Source organism: Schistocerca americana, chromosome 2 (genome assembly GCF_021461395.2).
Source record: "Schistocerca americana isolate TAMUIC-IGC-003095 chromosome 2, iqSchAmer2.1, whole genome shotgun sequence".
In the NCBI taxonomy this organism is placed as follows: Eukaryota; Metazoa; Arthropoda; class Insecta; order Orthoptera; family Acrididae; genus Schistocerca; species Schistocerca americana.
The window spans coordinates 1,038,261,996-1,038,281,421 of NC_060120.1; the positions used below are offsets into that span (position 1 = coordinate 1,038,261,996).

Sequence of the window (19,426 nt, forward strand, 5' to 3'; positions counted from 1 at the left end):
CCAGACACAACAAAGTTTCTTTACTTGCAAATGACCATTCAGAATCAAACGAATTGCTGGTGCATTTAGCCCTAAAGTATCCTCTGTTTGCTTATTGGTCACTCTTGTCTTTGTCTAGCATTTTCCTCACAGCATCAGTTTTACCTCCGTAACTGATGATTGTGGCCCTCTCGTTCTCTCAGCGTCCTCCAGAGTGATATTTCCTCTTTGTAATTCTCTGTACCACATGAATATAGTTGTGCGACATGGATACACACCACCAAGTGCAAGAGTCATTTCTTCAAAGCACTGGTGTATGTTTAAATCACATATGAAGTTGTACCACAAAACTGCCTGAATCTCACTTCGTAACCACAGTGCTATAGCAAGCTCTTAAGAGTAACCCTGCTAGTGAACGACTGCATCCATGAACTTGGCGCAGTGGCTACAATGCAAGTCTGAAGTATTCTCAGAACACAGCAACAAATGCCTCCTACAATTTGTTGTTGTGTTATATTGCAAATCTTTCCAAGTACTCTTTGTACCTACAAATATGACTTGTTCCTATGTCAAAATTGCAAGTGTCACTATATATCCATTGTATACAGCTTTCGTTTCAGATAGTAGAAAATGGCTTAGGGCTGAAATTGTACAATCATACATTAAATAAAGGGAATGGCAGCTGAAGGCATCACAGAATCATTTAAAAAAATTCATCGCAGCTGCAGACCATATTGCATTGAAAATTGTAGAACCACTGATACTTATACTTACTGTATTTCATTCATCTTTTCGGTGGTACGAGGATTAAATTGGGGCAGTTCTCCTAGGTTTTTCTTTGTAAAGGAACATATGAACATGGAGTTAAGCATTTCACTTTTAGCTTTACTACCCTCAGTTTCTGCTCTTGTCTCATCTAGTAGGGACTGGGACACTAACTTTGGTGCCACTAATAGCATTTGTGTAAATCCAGAATTTCTTTGTGTTTTGTGAAATATCATGTGACAGTATTTTGCTGTGGTAGTCATTTAAGGCATTACGCATTGCTCTCTTGAAAGCCAAACACATTTCATTCAGCATCTCTCTATCTCTAGCCTTGTGCTTTGTTTTACACCTGTAATGCACTAAATTTTTTTACAGTGACTATATACCATGAAGGGTCCTTCCTATTATGAATTGTTATACTAGTTACATATCTGTCCAGTGTATGGACAACTATTCTTTTAAACATGAGCCAGAGTTCCTCTACATGCTCCTGACCTGTGCTGAAAGTTTCAAGTTCCTTTTTGAGATGTGACACTACGGATTTTTTTTTATCTAGTTTACTGAACATGTGTATCTTTCTGCTTCTTTTAGTTGTCCTTTGTACTTTGGTAATCATTGTTGCCACAATCATATAATGGTCACTATAACAGTTTCAGTGTGGAGATCCCCAAAGGGGTCAGGTCTAATCATTGCCATTAGGTCCAGTATATTCTCATCATGAGTGGGGTTCTAGTTAGTTTCCATAGAAGGGATTTAGTAATGTCTCAGAGCATGTCTAAATCATGCCCACCTCCTAATAAAGCTGTAATTTTCCCAATTAATTACTGGATGATTGAAGTTTCCACCGGTGATTACAGTGTTATTGGGGAACTTAGTACAAGTGAACTGAGGTTATCTCTAAAAATTTACATTAGGAGGTAAGTCTGGTGGGTGATAGAGGGATCCAATTGTTTTGTGCTCACCCCTGATACTGAATCTTGCCAATCTCACATGCATCTTCAGGTTCTATGTTGGTGAATTTGAGTTTCTTATCTTGTACAACAAGTACACCACCTCCATTTCCCATTTGCCTATCCTTTCGATATACAATCAGATTTTCCCTAAAAGTCTTACTGCTATCAATTTCAAAAAAATGGTTCAAATGGCTCTGAGCGCTGTGAGACTTAACATCAGAGGTCATCAGTCGCCTAGAACTAAGAACTACTTAAATCTAACTAAACTAAGTACATCACACACATCCATGCCCCAGGCAGGATTCGAACCTGCGACCATAGCAGTCGCGCGGTACTAGACTGAAGCGCCTAGAACCGCTCGGCCACTCTGGCTGGCTATCAATTTCAGAACCAGCATTATGTACCTAGTATTATGTGAGCTTTACTGCTTTTCAGGAGTGCTTCAACTCTGGAACTTTGTTGCAAATGATTCAACAGTAACCATTAGGACTCTAATACTCTTGCCTGTGGGAGGCATTTCTTTTGATCTTACACTGATTTTTATGGCTTTCCTACAGCTATCGTTATCTGGATTGGATGGACAGTCACTTAAATATCCCTTGTGTGCAACCTACACACAGTAAGCTATGTGAGTAGTAGCCTTTGATGTGTAGTGTAACCCATTTAGGAGGACCCTACAGTTCTCGACCCTAGGCGGAATTCGCAGCCCAGTTTGTCACAGAACTTCCTAAGTCTCTGGTTCAGTCCTTCCACTCGGGAAAACGCTGCAAATTCTCTGCCAGTCACTGGAATGACCCAAATATGACCTTGGAGCCCAGGTGACAGATATAGGCCACAATCTGCAGTTGATTGCACCCTGTTCCCTCAATGGCTGTTGGAATAGCCTCTTCATGTTAAATGAGGCACTGAGGAATGCACACTGAGTGCACCTGGTGCCCTTTCCTGTCCTTTGCTACCATTTCCCTGAGGGGTACCATCATTTGCTGTATGTTTCAACTGCTGACAATTAATAGATCGCTACCCTTTTGTGTTTGCCTGCTCTTGACACCAGACAAAACAAGTTTCCCCAATACAGATGAAGTGAGTCCCACTAGCTCAGTTTCAGTGAAAAACAGCTCCTCAAATGTATTGGTCAGGTAGATTGGTACAACAGCCTGAGCTGTCCCTGTCCCGGCCACCTTTTACAGGACACCTAGATCTACCATTGACATGCCATTCACAGTCAAGTGGACAAATGACAGATCCTGTAACTTCTGCAGAGGAGACAGGATGCACAGCAGAGGATAGTATTTGAGGTAGGTTTCCAGAGATACTTCGACCACATTTCTGTGCACAGCTCACGCAATTTCCAAAAATTATGGGCTGGTAGTAGTGAGTATGCAGTTGGCACCAGTAGCGTTCCATCTGGTTCCAGTCAGTCAAATCTGGCAGCCAACCATTCACATGAGTTAACTAATATCCTCCTCAAACACCTGTAGCATGATTTTGGCCTTGACACAGTTATCCAGCAGGAAGATGCCATTACTTTCAGGAAAGACATCAAGCATTCATATGTGCCACAGCTGTCATGGTGCCTTTGCATGCTGCCATAGGTGAATGTTCCCCATAGCATAATAGTGACCTCAAAGGCCAGCATCGTTGGCGCAGTGGACGTTTCGAGCAATCATTTGTCTGGATGATGGCGTATTCTGTAACAAGAAATGTGATTCAGGCAACACGCTTTCACTGAGCTACGGACTAATCTCGATTCTGTGCACATACTGACATTCTCACTGGGCCAACATGGAAATGTACCGCAGAACCCGATGTTCAGCAATGTGCACTGAACGGTCTGCTCTGAAACACTTGAACTCTTACCAATATTTTACCCTGTTGTTATTCTTAATCTAACCTACTGTGATTGTTTTTGTTGAAAACAGTGCATAACTCGCCGTTTGCAACATACGATAGCCATTAATGCTCACAAAGCAATTTTTTTTTAAGATCAGGGTTTAGATTTCCTCGGCCCGTTTCAGATGAAGCAAAAATTCAGTCATTTCTTATGTGATCTCAGACAAATTTGCGCAGGTGACAATGATGCCTTTAAGTAACGGCACCACTTCTTATGTTGCTGCACTGGCGCAAAGTGCGGAAATGAAGTGATTAATTAATAACAGCAACGTAGTTACATGTTATTGACAGGCCTCTGTTGATCTCCACGTCATAAATAAAGTAAAATACAACTTCGTTTACAGGGGCAAGCGGTGAAACAATCTCAAAACCAAGAATAATAACAGCAGGGTAAATTTTTCAACTCATTTGAGGAACTACAAACCCTTTCTTGTAATATTCTAAGCTTTCTGCGGGAGAAAAAAGAAGGGGGGGGGGGGTGGGGGGTTGTAAGGAAGTGGTCGTCCATCACAGCAGCCACAAACTTGTCGTAGATGTGAGAGATATTTATTTATGCTGAGTGTATCAACTACTTGTAACTAAACAAAGTTACATTTATGTATTGTATAAAGCTGTTTCGTGTAATATGGCTTCCACGCCGCAAGATAACGCGGAGATGTTCCTGCCATCTATGTGGGAAACGGAGAAACTACGAAGGAGCCTAGCTGGCAGCCTCCGCAGATTTGAGCGTATCACTCGTGAGTTCCATTTAGATCCCCGTCAGGAACAGTAACGTAGTTAGCCCGCTTAGAAACGAAATTGAGCGAATCGCGTTTAGGTTCATAAGTATAATTTACTTCGAGAGAAAGCAAATAGGCTTTCTCTTCAGAATGGAATGTTTCCGAGTTCCCTTTACTTAACAGTCTTTAATAAAAAAAAAAGTTTTCATGAAAATCGCGTTTTGTACCCCAAGTTATTAGCAAGAAGTGCCATTACCGTACCAAGTGCACCAAACATACCCAGTGTCAGTGTAATTAAGATAGTATAAGTTTGTATTCGAGCTACGTTACTTGGACCTTGACCAGTTTGGTGAATTGTTTCAACATAATTCGAAGAAATTTCCAGCTTAAAACCCCGGAAAACTAATACGTTATGTAAGTACTACTTCACTACTGCACTGAACTAGGCGTATTTCGTATTTATAGCTATAACTGTGTGTCTGTACTCTGTAGATGATAAATGTATTCAATGTTGCGTTTCTATTGTTACAAACAGAATTGGTTTCTTTTTTTTAATCAGGTAGAATATCTAATAGTTTTTGGCGACGTCTTTAGGGTTGTATTTTGAAGTGTATGTAGCACATTGTGGGCTTTGTTGTTACATTAAAATGTATGTAATAACTATTACCACATTCTATTACGACAAAAAGCACAAGCGAGAAACGGTGACCTTTCTCGCTATTTATGTTCAGGATCCAAAATAGTAATATTTTTATCGTTGAGAAAGCGGTGCAGACGACATTATGTTCACTTGATACTAACATTGTTGTAGTGTAATCTCTAAAGATCTTTGCGTTAGCGCTCATCGAAGCCTTGACTTATTACTCGAAAGTGGAATGCTTTTATAACAAAAAGTCATTCGAAGTCATTAACTTGCGTCAAGAACAGAAGACAAATAACTATTATAGTCTACTCGGTCCATGTGGAAGATTTATCAGAAATTAAAACTTCGATTTTCATCGAAACTGATAAAAAGTACTTTTCACAGAAACCGCCAATAGCTAAGCCGCATGACTTTTTTTTTCTTTTTTTTTTTTTTTTTTTTTTTTTTTTTTTTTTTTTTTTTTTTTTTTTTTTGATGATCAGAGTTATATTTACGGAAATGAGGCAAATTCATAGCTAGACACGTGTGCTGCAACCCAGTAAACAATTTTTACCCGTATTAGATCACTCAATTCTTATTATCTAAAGTGACGTGATATGTTGTGTCGATGTTATCGTAATTTGAATTTTTGTTGCGTGTATTTATTTCGTGCAATGATCGAGTTTTACTAACTTTTGTGTAACGTTTTCACGATAATGTATTTCAGGTTTGCATATCTGATAGCCTATATGTAAGCACAAAGAATAGAAAGTCTGTATTTGGTGAAATTATGTAGTTTATAATGTAAGACTAATTTATTTATTCGTCCTAAAAAGAAAAAGGACTAAATAAACTAATATGCTTGTTTCCTTGTTTCCTGTTGTGTGATAACCATTGGCTAATATACTTTCCATGGTACCGTACGCATGGGTTAACGTTACTCAAATTTGATCAACTGTACAATAACAACTTCCTGTAATTAGCCACTTCTGATGGTGTTCATCTGCCCAACCTGAAATAAACTGTCAACGGTACATACAAAGCGGTGAAAGTTATGTGGACCAAAATACTAAGAGCAATCGCCAAGTCGCGCGTCTCTCCTGCATAAATATTCATTATATTCTAAGAACTATGTTAACACCCCCCACCCCCCGTCCAATCTTCTCCCACCATGCTCTCTTCTTACCAAAGTATACGATCTGTACTGTATGCAGGAACGGGGCGAGGGGGACGGGCGGCGGCACGACTCTAAAATTGCCATTTTTTTTACCTAAATTAGTTGGTCAGTTTCGAAACGTTGCGGGCCACAAGAACTAAATTCTGTAGAACTGACTAAATGAAAGGTTTAGCAGAACCATGAGAAAGTACTTCCAAAACTCCATGAGAATCCTTGTTCTCAAGATTACAGTACCCCCTCCTGTCCTCCCTCCCCTCCCCTACCCCCCTGATTACTGACGCCAATGACTATGTACTGTGTGGTTTCGACTGACGCCTATTGTACCTAAACAAACGACACATTTTCAGGCTTCGGCTAAGACAGTACAATTTCATTTGCATTTTTTTAACTGTATACGGACGTTCGTGATTCCAAGTTGTGTACGGTTTGCCCGCAGATTGCCGTCTCTTGAATGTAGAACGACACGTGGCGCAGTTACCTGCAGTAGTCGATCGGTGTACTTTAGAACGCCAGCCAATTTCATTTTTAGACAGCGGCCAACGGCTCGCGCCAACTGCCTGCGACGTGCGACAACATTGTTGCGTGTCTGCTGAGCTGGCCCGCATTCTTTACTCGTTATTAATGTCGTGTGTCGGGTTCAAATATTTGTATTATTTACCTCTATTACTGCAACGAGTCGTTTTTAATGTTCGCTGGGAGCAACTTAGCCCCGCGTCCTTTTTAGAGAAATGATGATATGCATTTACTATAGTTTCAATGATACCGTAGCATCACGTAACCAAAGGTACGAGTTCGAAGAGAAGGAGAAAAAAAAAAACTATTCAGTTGCTAAGTGGCGGCCGAGGTGGCCGAGCGGTTCTAGGCGCTACAGTCCGGAACCGCGCGACCGCTATGGTCGCAGGTTCGAATCCTGCCTGGAGCATGGATGTGTGTGATGTCCTTAGGTTAGTTAGGTTTAAGTAGTTCTAAGTTCTAGGGGTCTGATGACCACAGATGTTAAGTCCCATAGTGCTCAGAGCCATTTAGATGCTAAATGCTGAAAGCCAACAGAAATGTAATGATTCTCTCACAATTATGGATCCAACGTCTCTCGGAAGTTCGCATAATACTGTCTGCGCAAACAAAGTTGACACTCGGCTTGGTGGCAGCGACGGTAAAGGCATTTTCTTTTACGGTCTCTTCTTCCATCAGTCGCCGCGCGCACAGTTTGCGTGGAATTTACCTAGCAGCAAGTGTCCGTAATTTAACAAAAACTCTCGCTGTAATTATCACAATTTGGATGTTCTGCTAGGAAAAAGTATATAAATTGTTGATGACATCGAATAAATTTCTAACGCTTTTGTGATTTGCGATTACTGTAGAAAAGTAAAATTTACACTTACTCTTAACACATCTATGTTAGAAGTTATTCGGCTAAATATGAGACATGCACAAATTACCCAAGAAACCTACGTTCCTCTACCAGTTATAAGAAATATACTTTCCATAATATTTTCAGGAATCAACTGAAATTCGTGGTTGTAAAATAAAAAATAATTTAATCAACACACCAGAAGGGAATCTCTCTTATCCTAAAGCAACCCCTAGACGGTCAGTGTTATTGTATTATTATGTAGCGTAATATTATTGAGATTCTCCTTAGACTGCACAATAAAAATGTACGCTAATAGCGCGGAATATTAACCCTGGCTCGAACTATTGAACGGTGAAGGAGCTTTTGACGTGGTGGTTGCTGTACATTAGTGCACGCAAAAGGAAAAAAAGGTGACTGAAAAATTGGTATAAGAAGCGTCAATCAATCATTCATGAAAACTTGGCATTTTGAGGGACGAGCCAAATCGTTATCATAACATTTTGGCATTGATAGTGTACTTAGAAGGAAGGTACACTAAAGTTTATTTCTCGTATCCAAAGTTAAATGGTCCTTGTGCATTTACAACAAGTCAAAAACAAACGTTTTCTTTGAGTCTCTTATTCATTTAATATCCGTTCTGAAGTTTGTTCTTAGAGAATAATTTTTTAAGATGATTTTGTTTCTTATTGCCGTCTGTATTTAATGATCAACAACTCATAATAATTCGTAATTTTCCATTTTTCATATTTATCTGCTCTAACATCCCGTAATGCTGACAGTAATTTGCACATTTCGACGCACTCTAATATGAATGAACTTCTTTCTTATTTTGAACTCATTTTTATAGATAAACAACAGCGAAACCGCAGAAGAGTGGAGACTGCTCCTAAAAAGCACTTCCAAGCGACTGTGAAGATTATCGTCAATACTACCCATAGAGCCGGCCGGAGTGGCTGAGCGGTTCTAGGCGCTACAGTCTGGAACCGCGCGACCGCTACGGTCGCAGGTTCGAATCCTGTCTCGGGCATGGATGTGTGTGATGTCCTTAGGTTAGTTAGGTTTAAGTAGTTCTAAGTTCTAGGGGTCTGATGACCACAGATGTTAAGTCCCATAGTGCTCAGAGCCATTTGAACTTCTGTAATTAGGGTCGTAAACTTGAAAACACTGAATATTACTTACACAGAGAAAATTCACGTCTGACAATATTTCACGTGATTTATTCAAAAATGGTTCAAATGGCTCTGAGCACTATGGGACTTAACTGATGTGGTCATCAGTCCCCTAAAACTTAGAACTACTTAAATGTAACTAACCTAAGGACATCACACACATCCATGCCCGAGGCAGGATTCGAACCTGCGACCGTAGCGGTCGCGCGGTTCCAGACTGAAGCGCCTATAACCGCTCGGACACACCGGCCGGCGTAATTTATTCATTAGTTAATGTGACCACCAGTGTGGTGTATGCCTTGTAATTGAAGCCATTTCGACGATTTGAGTGTTACATGTCATACGCGTAATTTTTTATGGGTGACCACCCATCTAATGTTACTCACATTACGACGTGTATCAACTCCTGAAACGTTAATATTTCTGCATCATCGAAAGACGTTCGCTGCTACTATTTCTCGTAGTCCAGAGGCGCTCACACAATCGGCAGCGGTAACATTTTATGAACGCATCTGATTACTCTTCTTTAGTCCTTTGTATAATGGTTTTTATAGGGGCCACCACCTTCTCTTTAACCAGCGAGACGAGGTTATTTACTCTCTGTTTCTCCACCAGTGGGCTGAGCCCTTTTGTTACGAGACAAGGATCAGAAGATTTCAAATCCGACCACTGGTCCGCTTGTCGTTTCCATGTAAACGCCCATCGGTTCTGGTCACCGCCAACTTATTTATAGAATCAGTATCACAGTCAAAACAGTGAGAATCTTTTCTCTCACAAAATTGTCTACGTTTGTCCCAGAAAGTTTGCCAGTTTGTTAAACCACAAACAGAGATCTTGTACTTCAACGTAAAATGTGACGTACTCCTCCACTAAACCTCATCTGTGCCCCTTCAGTAATCCCTTCATTGTTTACATCTGTGAGAGCAGTCAAAATCGCTACTTACTGCACCTTTTGTGTCTTCATCGTGGATTATATTTATACCCACAGCACAAAAAAATATGCTGTCACCTTCCCTCCCAAAGGATTCAAACTCTGTCGGCTCGTCTCCAAAAAAATGTCCAACTACCGTTGGAGTCTAAGAGAATTTCGTTAAGTTTGGAATGTCGGGGAGAGGTACTGGTGAAAGTAAAGATATGATGGCGGATCGTAAGTCGTGCCCAGATAGCTCAGTTGGTAACAGCATTGGTGGTGAGAAGTAAGGTTCCCGGTAATCCAGGTCCGACACAGGATTTTAAATCGTGTCACAGCTCAGTAAAACCTTGGATGAAACGGCAGATGGTCACCCGATCCGAACCATGCTTGTTCAATAATACATGTACAAGGCACAGTCAAAAGACGAGACCGGACGGCACATGACAATCTACCTATGATTGGGCAAAACATCTGAGCACAAAACATTATAGAATGAACGTAATGTAAATTAAACACAGCTTACGGTGGCGGTAGAGTATAAAAGAGAAGAAACGTACCATCGTTATAATCCACTGGAGAAACACGGCATTAAAAGACACACAATCCTTGGGAGCCGTCAACATAGTAAAATATATTGGCATTTGTCAAATAGAACTACACGTCACAGCGCTAGCCACACACTGAACACTGTGAAACAAAGCACGCGCCACCCTGGCGTGAGTTGAAGTTCCCAGCATCTAGCGGCAGAAACCATATTAAAAGGACACGCAGACTGGAATCGCAGTAACAAACTGGATCTCAGTGTTAAACAACAATCGGGTACAAAAAAGAAAATATTAACCATTATATCTCCGGGAAGTAAAACACATACTTAAAGCTAAGGAAACTGAACTACCTGGTTCCATCCAGAACCAGGTAACAGAACCGACTGAAGTCCTAGTTCTTGATGGCAAAATATATTAAACCCATAAAAGTATAAGAAATGTATAAAAAGTAAAAAAAAGCTATCTAAAATGGTGCCAAACCAAGTTAACTTAAAAATAAACCCCCTATCATTTTTAAACACTCCAAATTAACATGGAGAATACACAGACCATATGATGGACCTTAGTGAAAACATACCAGAGCTGACAAAGACAAATTCATGGACCAAACCCCTCCTACAACTAATCTCTCAAAACTGGTTAGAACCCCATTGGAGGAGTCGGGAGCGAGAATGGGGAGGGAGGACTGGAGTGGTTGGGAATAGAGAAGGAATGTAGGGGAACTGGATCTAGGTGACAGGAACAATTATTGATCCAGGATGAATGGAAACACACGTGGACCTGTAAATAGTGAGGAGACTGTAAGTAGTCGAGAATCAGTGATAGACCCTAGGTTTTAGGTCTGTCTGGATATTCAGAACCTGTAAAGGGAACTCCTTGATAGCCCTAAAAACATGTATCTCTTCTACAATATCTAGCACTGACCCTTTATTCTTAAAGCATAAAATGTCAAGGTTGTTTCCTACACTTGTTTCTGAATGTTCAATTTCAAGCAAATGTAACAAGGCGGACTTCAGGTTACGCACATAGAGGTGTTCCTTAAACTGGGTACTAAATCTCTTCCTGTTTGATCTAAGACGTAAAGCCCAGCATTCTTAGACACGTTGATGTCACATGACACTCTACGCCTACATCAGGTCTCGACATTACGAGGAATTAAAAAAAATGCGAGTATAATGCCGTTCTTTCTTAGGTGTCTGCCTATGCGTTCTAACACATTCCCATAATAAGGCAAACAAAGATATCTGACTGCGGGCGGGTTAATGTGTAAGGGTGTAAGGGAACTGTTGTGGAGAAAAGCTCTGACTGGCGTGGAGAGGAACCAGACATCCTTTTGAAAACCTTTGAACAAAACTGCTCTTACATCCACAGTGTGGACAATAGTATCATATTTATATTTGAAAGCTTCAGGGGAAAGTGAAATGTGAAGGAGACGTTAGAACGCTCTGAAAGCCGCTTTTTTTATAAGTCATGGAATGCTTGGAAAAAGAGTGGGTGACCAAGTCGGTCGTAAAGGGCTTCTTACAAATAAGGAAACAGAAAAATGCTACCTTTCAAAGTGATGGCCAGATCTAGGTAATGGATAGTATCATCAGAGAGAGATCCTCCATAGTGAAATGAATATCAGTGTACTGTGCATTTACACCGGTATAGGTGTGTGTATTCAAATACAAAGATACGTAAACCGGCATAATATGGAGCTGCGGTCGGGAACGTCTGTATGAGACAAGTGTCTGGCGCAGTTGTTAGATCGCCTTCCTGCTGCTACAATGGCATGTTATGAAGATTTACGTGAGTTTGAACGTGGTGTTAATAGTCGGCGCACGAGCGACGGGACACAGCGTCTCCGAGGTAGCGATAAAGTGGGGATTTTCACGAGTGTACCGTGAATATCAGGAATCCGGTAAAACATCAAATCTCCGACATCACTGCTACCGGAAAAAGTTCTTGCAAGAACGGGACCAACAACGACCGAAGAGAATCGTTCAGTGTGACAGAAGTGCAGTCCTTCCGCAAATTACTGCAGATTTCAATGCTACGCCATCAACAAGGGTCAGCGTGCGAAACATCATCGATATGGGCTTTCGGAGCCGGAGGCCCACTCGTCTACTATTGATGACTGCACGACACAAAACTTTCCGCCTTCCCTGGGCCCGTCAATCCCGACATTGGACTGTTGATAACTGGCAACATGTTGGCTGGTCGGACGACTCTCGTTACAAATTGTATCGGGCGGATTGACGTGTGTGGGTATGGAGACAACCTCATGAATCCATGAACCCTGCATGTCATCAGGGGACTGTTCAGGCTGGTGAAGGCTCTGTAACTGTGTGGGGCGTGTGCAGTTGGAGTGATGTGGGGCCCCTGATACGTTTAGATGCGACTCTGACAGGTGACAAGTACCTAAGCATCCTGTCTGATCACTTGCATCCATTCATGTCCATTGTGCATTCCGACGGACTTGGGCAATTCCAGGAGGACAACTCAACATCCCACACGCTACAGAGTGGTTCCAAGATCACTCTTCGTCGTTTAAACACTTCCACTGGCCACCAAACTCCTCGTATATGAACATTATTCAGCATATTTGGCACGCCTTGCAACGTGCTGTTCAGAAGAGATCTCCACTCCCTCGTACTGTTACGGATTAATGGACAGGCCTGCAGGATTCGTGGTGTCAGTTCCCTCCAGCACTATTTCAGACATTAGTCGAGTCCATGCCACGTCGTGTTGCGACACTTCCGCGTGGTCGGGGAAGAGGGGCGGGGGGAGGTGGGGGGGACGAGGACGCTACACGATAGTAGGCTGGTGTACCAGTTTCTTTGGCCTTCATTGTAAATAACGTACGAAAGAACCACACTCAGGTTTAGAGCCATTGTAAAGTAGAACAACGTCATCTACATACTTATTTTACATTTTGGGTACCGAAGGACGTGAGATGAATTACATGGTCGTGTTCAACTTCGTCATAGAGATGTTAGCTATGCAGTACACGCGGTTCCAGACTGAAGCGCCTAGAACCGCATGGCCACCACGGCCGGCGAACAAAGTTCATAGACCTCTCTTTTTTGCGGAGGAAAGTGAGACCTGGATATGCTGCAAAATTTATTGTTTCTTCAACTTCACGAAGATTCCAGTGGTTTCATGTTTATGCGTAACTACGTCCCGCCTCACTTTCGCTTTGAGGTTCAAAAATGGCTCTGAGCGCTATGGGACTTAACATCTGAGGTCATCAGTCCCCTAGAACATAGAACTACTTAAGCCTAACTATCCTAAGGACATCACACACATCCATGCCCGAGGCAGGATTCGAACCTGCGATCGTAGCGGTCGCGCGATTCCTGACTGCAGCGCCTAGAACCGCTGGGCCACCCCGGCCGGCTCACTTTGAGGTGCGGCGTTGGATTGGAAGAGGTTTACAAGAAGATATTGTTGATTGCTTTTGGCCTCCCATGTCACCAGACTTTACCCCTTGCGATTTTTTTTTATTTATGTGGGGAACGAAACGACAGCCTTTTTTCCTCCTGTTGAGGCTCCTGTTCCAAGAGTTGAGGAATCGAATTGTTGGAAGTTGCCAATTCAGTAAACAGGGACATGTTGATTCGTATGTGGAATGAAATGGACTACCGTTTCGATGTTTCTCGTGTAACGCTTGGTGCCCGTCTTGAGTGTATGGTATAGTGCCTGTGCGAACGTTAAAAAAAAAAAAAAAAAAAAAAAAAACTGCAATCTGTTCTTTCTTTTTGATTTACCCTGTACATTTACGCGAGATACGAAAACAGATAAAACACTGCATCAGATTTGCCGGTGACATTGCAGTAGCGGCAGAGTCAGAGAAGAAACTAAATAAAACGCTTAGGGTCTTAAATCAAGAGATAACAAACTAAAAAGAGCGAGAAGGTAAGCCATTGTTATAAACAATAAAGGAGGTGGAGGGAAGACTGACATTCACCTCATTTACGTGGGGCTCCCAAAACCGGATTTCGTTAACCGATTTCCCAATACCGCTTCTGGATGTTCATCACTACGTTTGCTCAAATGTGTGTGAGTTGTTGAGGGACCAAACACTCTCTCTCTCTCTCTCTCTCTCTCTCTCTCTCTCTCTCTCTTTCACACACACACACACACACACACACACACACACACACACACACACACACACACACACACGCCCGATGGAGGATTCGAACCTCCGACGGGAGGAGCCGCGCGAACCGTGACAACGCGCCTCCACCCGTGCGGTCATTCCACGCGTCACTGAAATCCGAATTTCGGAAACCGTTTTTCTCTGTGACGTTTATGCGTTAAGACCTGAAGCGCATTTGCCAGGCCCCTCAAATGTGGCTTCTAGAAATAAGCTGTTCCAGTTTCTGATTTAGTCGGCACAGTCGCGATGTCTCTTCAGTTAAATATTAGAAGTCGACAGCTTCATGCTCAGTATATTATTTCTACTTTTCCTTCGCTGAAAGTCACTCCGTCTATATTAGCCGAAATATTTAAAACAAGCCGTAGCCTGACAGCCCAAGCACGTTTCAAAAACGGTTGTTCGTTTACGTGGTAGACAAACTCGATTGTAGAAGTGGAAAACCACCAGCAAGAAGCGGATTCCCAGAATCGGTTTTGGAGTGTTTACATGACCAACCAAAAGCGGTATTGGGATATCGGTCTACGAAATCCGGTTTTAGGAGCCCACGTAAACACAGCGCGTGTAAACGCTTCAAAATCGGTTCTGGAAATCCGCTTCTAGTTGCCGGTTTTCCATTTCAGCAATCGATTTTCGCTCGCATGTCAACGCAAAACCGTTTTTGAAACGTGCTTGGGTTGTCGGGTTACGTCTTCTTCTCAAAGTATTCGGCTAATATAGACGGAGTGACTTATCATGCAGTGAAGGAGAAGCAGAAATATTACATTGAGCACGAAGCTGTCTACTTTAACAGCTACGTGAAGAGAAACAATGATAGTGCTGACTAAATCGGAAACTCGAACAGCTTCTTCCAGGCGCCATATTTAACTGGGCTACCAATTTCCTTCAGACCGTATCATGTAAACACAACACCGAAAATCGGTTTCCCAAATCCTGTTTTTATCTTTCGGAAGATGTGTCGCATGTAAACATAGTGACAGAATTGGTGGGGAACAGCTCGAGGAAATGCGCGAATTTCACTGTCTCAGTGCCGGCCGTTGTGACCGAGCGGTTCTAGGCGCTTCAGTCCGGAACCGCACTGCTGCTACGGTCGCAGATTCGAATCCTGCCTCGGGCACGGATGTGTGTGATGTCCTTAGGTTAGTTAGGTTTAGGTAGTTCTAAGGCTAGGGGACTGATGACCTCAGATGTTAAGTCTCATTAGTGCTTAGAGCCATTTGAACCGTCACTGTCTCAGTAGCATTGCGGGGAAAAAGTAAATATCGAAAGATCCACTTCGTCACTAAGAAAAGATCTTTAAAGACCTTGGAACGGAAAGTCATGGCATATGGATGTGAAACGAGGGCGTCAGCAAAGCTCTAGAAAACTACTCTCGAAGCTGCGGAAATGTGATTCTGGAGGAGAATTATAAGAACTGGCTGGAATGACAGAAAAACGAATGACAGGCTTCTACAAGAAATAGGAGAGGAGAAAGAACTACTGAAAGTTATTAACAAAAGCAAAGCAAAACTCATTGGATACTTAGATATGACATTCTCTTACTAAACATTTTAGAAGGCAAGATAGGGAAGGAAACTAGGGGACGACCGAGAACATTTATTTAAAAAATATGATCAGTGAGATGAATTGTTCTAGAGATGAAGAGGACTGCTGAAAAGAGGAAGCAGCGAATAGAGAAGGAAGAGGAGGAAGAAATAAAAGTGTAGCGGTGGTCTGAAATACCCGTGGGTCATGTCGTGGCCCAGTTCTAGCTTATTCTGTTTTCAGAGTGTCGCAGCGTGACCATGTCTCGGCGCGACGCTTCCCTGGCAGCAGCGCCAGTCTGTCATTGCATTCTCGTGCGGTAGCCGCTAATTTTAATCCTCCTCTACGAATGTGGGTGGCTTTCTTATTGGTGCGTGAGAGGCTCTCAGTAGCACGGTGCGCCGTTGTTCTACGGACGACGGCGAATTCCTTGTAGCAATTACAACCGTATTCTGACTATGTGAAGCACCTTCGCTTCTATCCTTTTTTTTCGGACGTTGTCGAAACCGTGATTTGTGGGCACTTATGATTGAAGCTCCGCCAACAAGATAGCACCAATAAAACGCCTAATTTATTCTGATGATCAACGGAACTCAATCTGGTATGACATGGCGCAATTTCGTACAAACAATTCAGGTAACTAATGAAGAGGTACTGTTTCGGAATGGGGTGGAAAGAAGAGTATGGCACAACTTAACTAAGTAAGGGATAGTTGATAGGAGTTACCCTGAGGTATCAAGAATTCGCCAATTTGGTGTTGGAGAGAAGTGCGGCACGTAAAAATTGTAGAGGGGGACCAAGGTTTGAGTAACGTAAGCAGGTCCAGATGGATGTAGAATGCAGTAGTTACACAGAGATGAATTTACACAGAGATGAATTGGCTGCCACAAGATAGACTTGACGGGAGAGCTGCATGATTCCAGTCTTGGGACTGAAAATCACCACCACCACTACTACAACAACAGTGAGAACAGGGCTACTATAAATGATTCATTCATTTTCAGATTTCTGTGTTGTCCTAAGTATTACATGTACAAACATGGATGATGCATGAAGAGAACCGTAAACTCACCGAGTCTGCATTGTGCCCGCCAGCTGGCGTCGCTTTAAGATAATGGCGACAAAGTAAGATGATTTTTTTTGTGTAGGAATATGCTAGATGTTTATCTGTTACAGCAGCACAGCGGTACATTCAGAAGGAATTACGGTAAAGAACCGCAGTGCAATCAGAGCACTGTGCGTTGGTACCGACAATTTATGAACACTTGTTATCTCTTTAAACATAAGACCGGTCGATCAAGCGTGTCAGATGCAGCCGTGGAGAGGGTGATGGAAAGTTTCGCACCCAAGCTACGAACATGGAATACCGCATAAGAACTGTGTGGAAGATTTTGTGACGGCGGTTACATTTCAGATCGCACGGCCTGCAGCTCGCGCAACGATTAAAACCAGAAGACTTCTGAACGTTTCATCTTTAAGCTGAAATTCAGCGACAAAGCAACTTTCCATTTATCAGGAAAAGTTAATCGCCACTATGTGTGACCGTAAGATACTGAAATTTCTCATGAAATTATGGCGCATGAACGAGATTCGCCGAAGGTTAATGTTTCCTCTGCGCCGTTTTTGTTCTGTAAGGAGACTGTGACGGGTACCTCTTACCTTGATATGTTGCAATTGTGGTTGTTCCCACATCTGGCTACTGACTCGAGAATTTCGTCTTCCAACACGATGGGGTGTCCCCTCATTGGAGTACTGACGTTCGTCATTACCTAAACGAGGAACTTCCTCATCGCTGGATTGGGCGTAGTCTTGAAGAAATCAGTCAGTTCCCTTGTTACGGCCCCTTCCCTCCCTCCCATCCCCCGCCCCCCCCCCCCCCGCCCTCTCCAAGATCGCCTTGTGGCTTATGTCGCCGGAGATACGTTAAGGACGATATTTACGTACGCCACTGCCAAGAACACTGGATGAACTGCGTGAACGCATCAATGCTGTAGTTGTGACCGTTGAAGGTGTTGCTACGTAAGTTATGGAACGAACTTGACGACCAAAAATGGTTCAAATGGCTCTAAGCACTACGGAACTTAACATCTGAGGTTATCAGTCCCCTAGACTTAGAACTACGTAAACCTAACTAACCTAAGGACATCACACAGATCCATGCCCGAGGCAGGATTCGAACCTGCGACCGTAGCAGCCGCGTGGTTCCGGACTGAAGCGCCTAGAACCGCTCTGCCACAGCGGCCAGCGAACTTGAATACCGCTTGGACATGTGTCATGCGACCAGAGGGGGCACTAATTTAGCATTTATAGTGTTAAAAATGGAATATTGGTAAGTTTACAGTTCATGCGTCAATCTGTGTGATGTCCTTAGGTTAGTTAGGTTTACGTAGTTCTAAGTCTAGGGGACTGATAACCTCAGATGTTAAGTTCCGTAGTGCTTAGAGCCATTTGAACCATTTTTTGTACGCATTCCTTGCTAATGTGGCGTTTCTTACTTGGGACATACTCATTCGAACAGTCGAGGATAGATGCAAGGAACTTCATGGACACGCCTGAAAAAAACAACCAAGCACTGCCTCGAATATAATCATGAAAGCAAAGACGAGAAGGCCAATATCATGTTACAGACTCGAATTTTCTGGGACAGCGTAGTTAAGGAGTGTGTCGAAATAAAGATGCCGCAAAACCTAGTAAATTGGGACAGGTTTCAATAGAAGCAAATCTTGGGGTGCAGCACTCAATCTACTGAACGATATTAGGCAGGTTTACCAGTTTCTTTGGCTCTTCAGTGTATGAGGTTGATGCACTTCAGTTCATTACTGTCACTTGACACTGTGCACATTGTTATTATGGCTGCAAGAGTGGAGATATCCATAGACAAACGTGCTGCAGCACTCAGACAAGTATGTTTATGTAAGCCCCAAATTACTAAACAATGTGGCGCTTCTGCAGAGGCAGTAAAATATATCCTTCACCGTCTGAAGACAAGAAGTAGCGGTAAGGACCTACCACGACCTCTTAAAACAACTAAAAGTGATGATAAATTCATCAGAATTTCTAGTAAGAGAAATATGTTCATGCAGCACAAATTCGCGCTTAATTGCTAGAAATGAACAAGAAACACATACCTTTTGCAACAGTAAACAGGAGACTGATGCTGGCTTGAATGGACGTATGGACGTCGATGAATCGTCTTCTGAAGCCCGTAAATAAAATGAGAAAGATTGGAATGGGCTAGGAAACATAGTACATGGACACATGAGGAATGGAAGAAAGCGTTATTTTTCAAGATGACTCCACACTGGTTATTTTTGGTACAAGGAGTAAGACATTTGTTCGTCGATCTGAACGAGAAAGGGTGCCCAGTTGCGCTGTCTACCTACAGTTAAACAAGTTGAAGGTTCCGTTATGGTTTGGGGGTATTTTGCGGGAGATAGAGCTGGCGACATCATGAAAATGGAAGGGTGGAGAGAAGCACTACCACCGCCTACGTCAGTTTCACACTGTACCATGCGTACTGCGCTTATTAGTGAAAGGGTTCACATTATAGCAGGATAATGATCCAAAACATCGGTCGGCTTTCCGTAAAAAATACATTGGGTCAAAGGAAAAACAGAAGATGCTGAAAGATATGGTGTGGCCGTCCCATAGCCCTGATTGTAATCATATTGA

At 42.6% G+C, this 19,426-nt stretch overlaps 1 protein-coding gene across 2 annotated transcripts in view; it reads left to right on the forward strand.

Moving 5' to 3' along the window:
* The first annotated feature begins 4,344 nt into the window (after positions 1-4,344).
* LOC124596433 (COP1-interactive protein 1) overlaps positions 4,345-19,426 on the forward strand; it is a 398,432-nt gene continuing 383,350 nt past the window's right edge. For both annotated transcript variants that reach the window (XM_047135568.1, XM_047135569.1), the window contains exon 1: positions 4,345-4,720. The gene's annotated coding sequence lies outside the window, so the exon portion shown is untranslated. The remainder of the gene's footprint in view (positions 4,721-19,426) is intronic.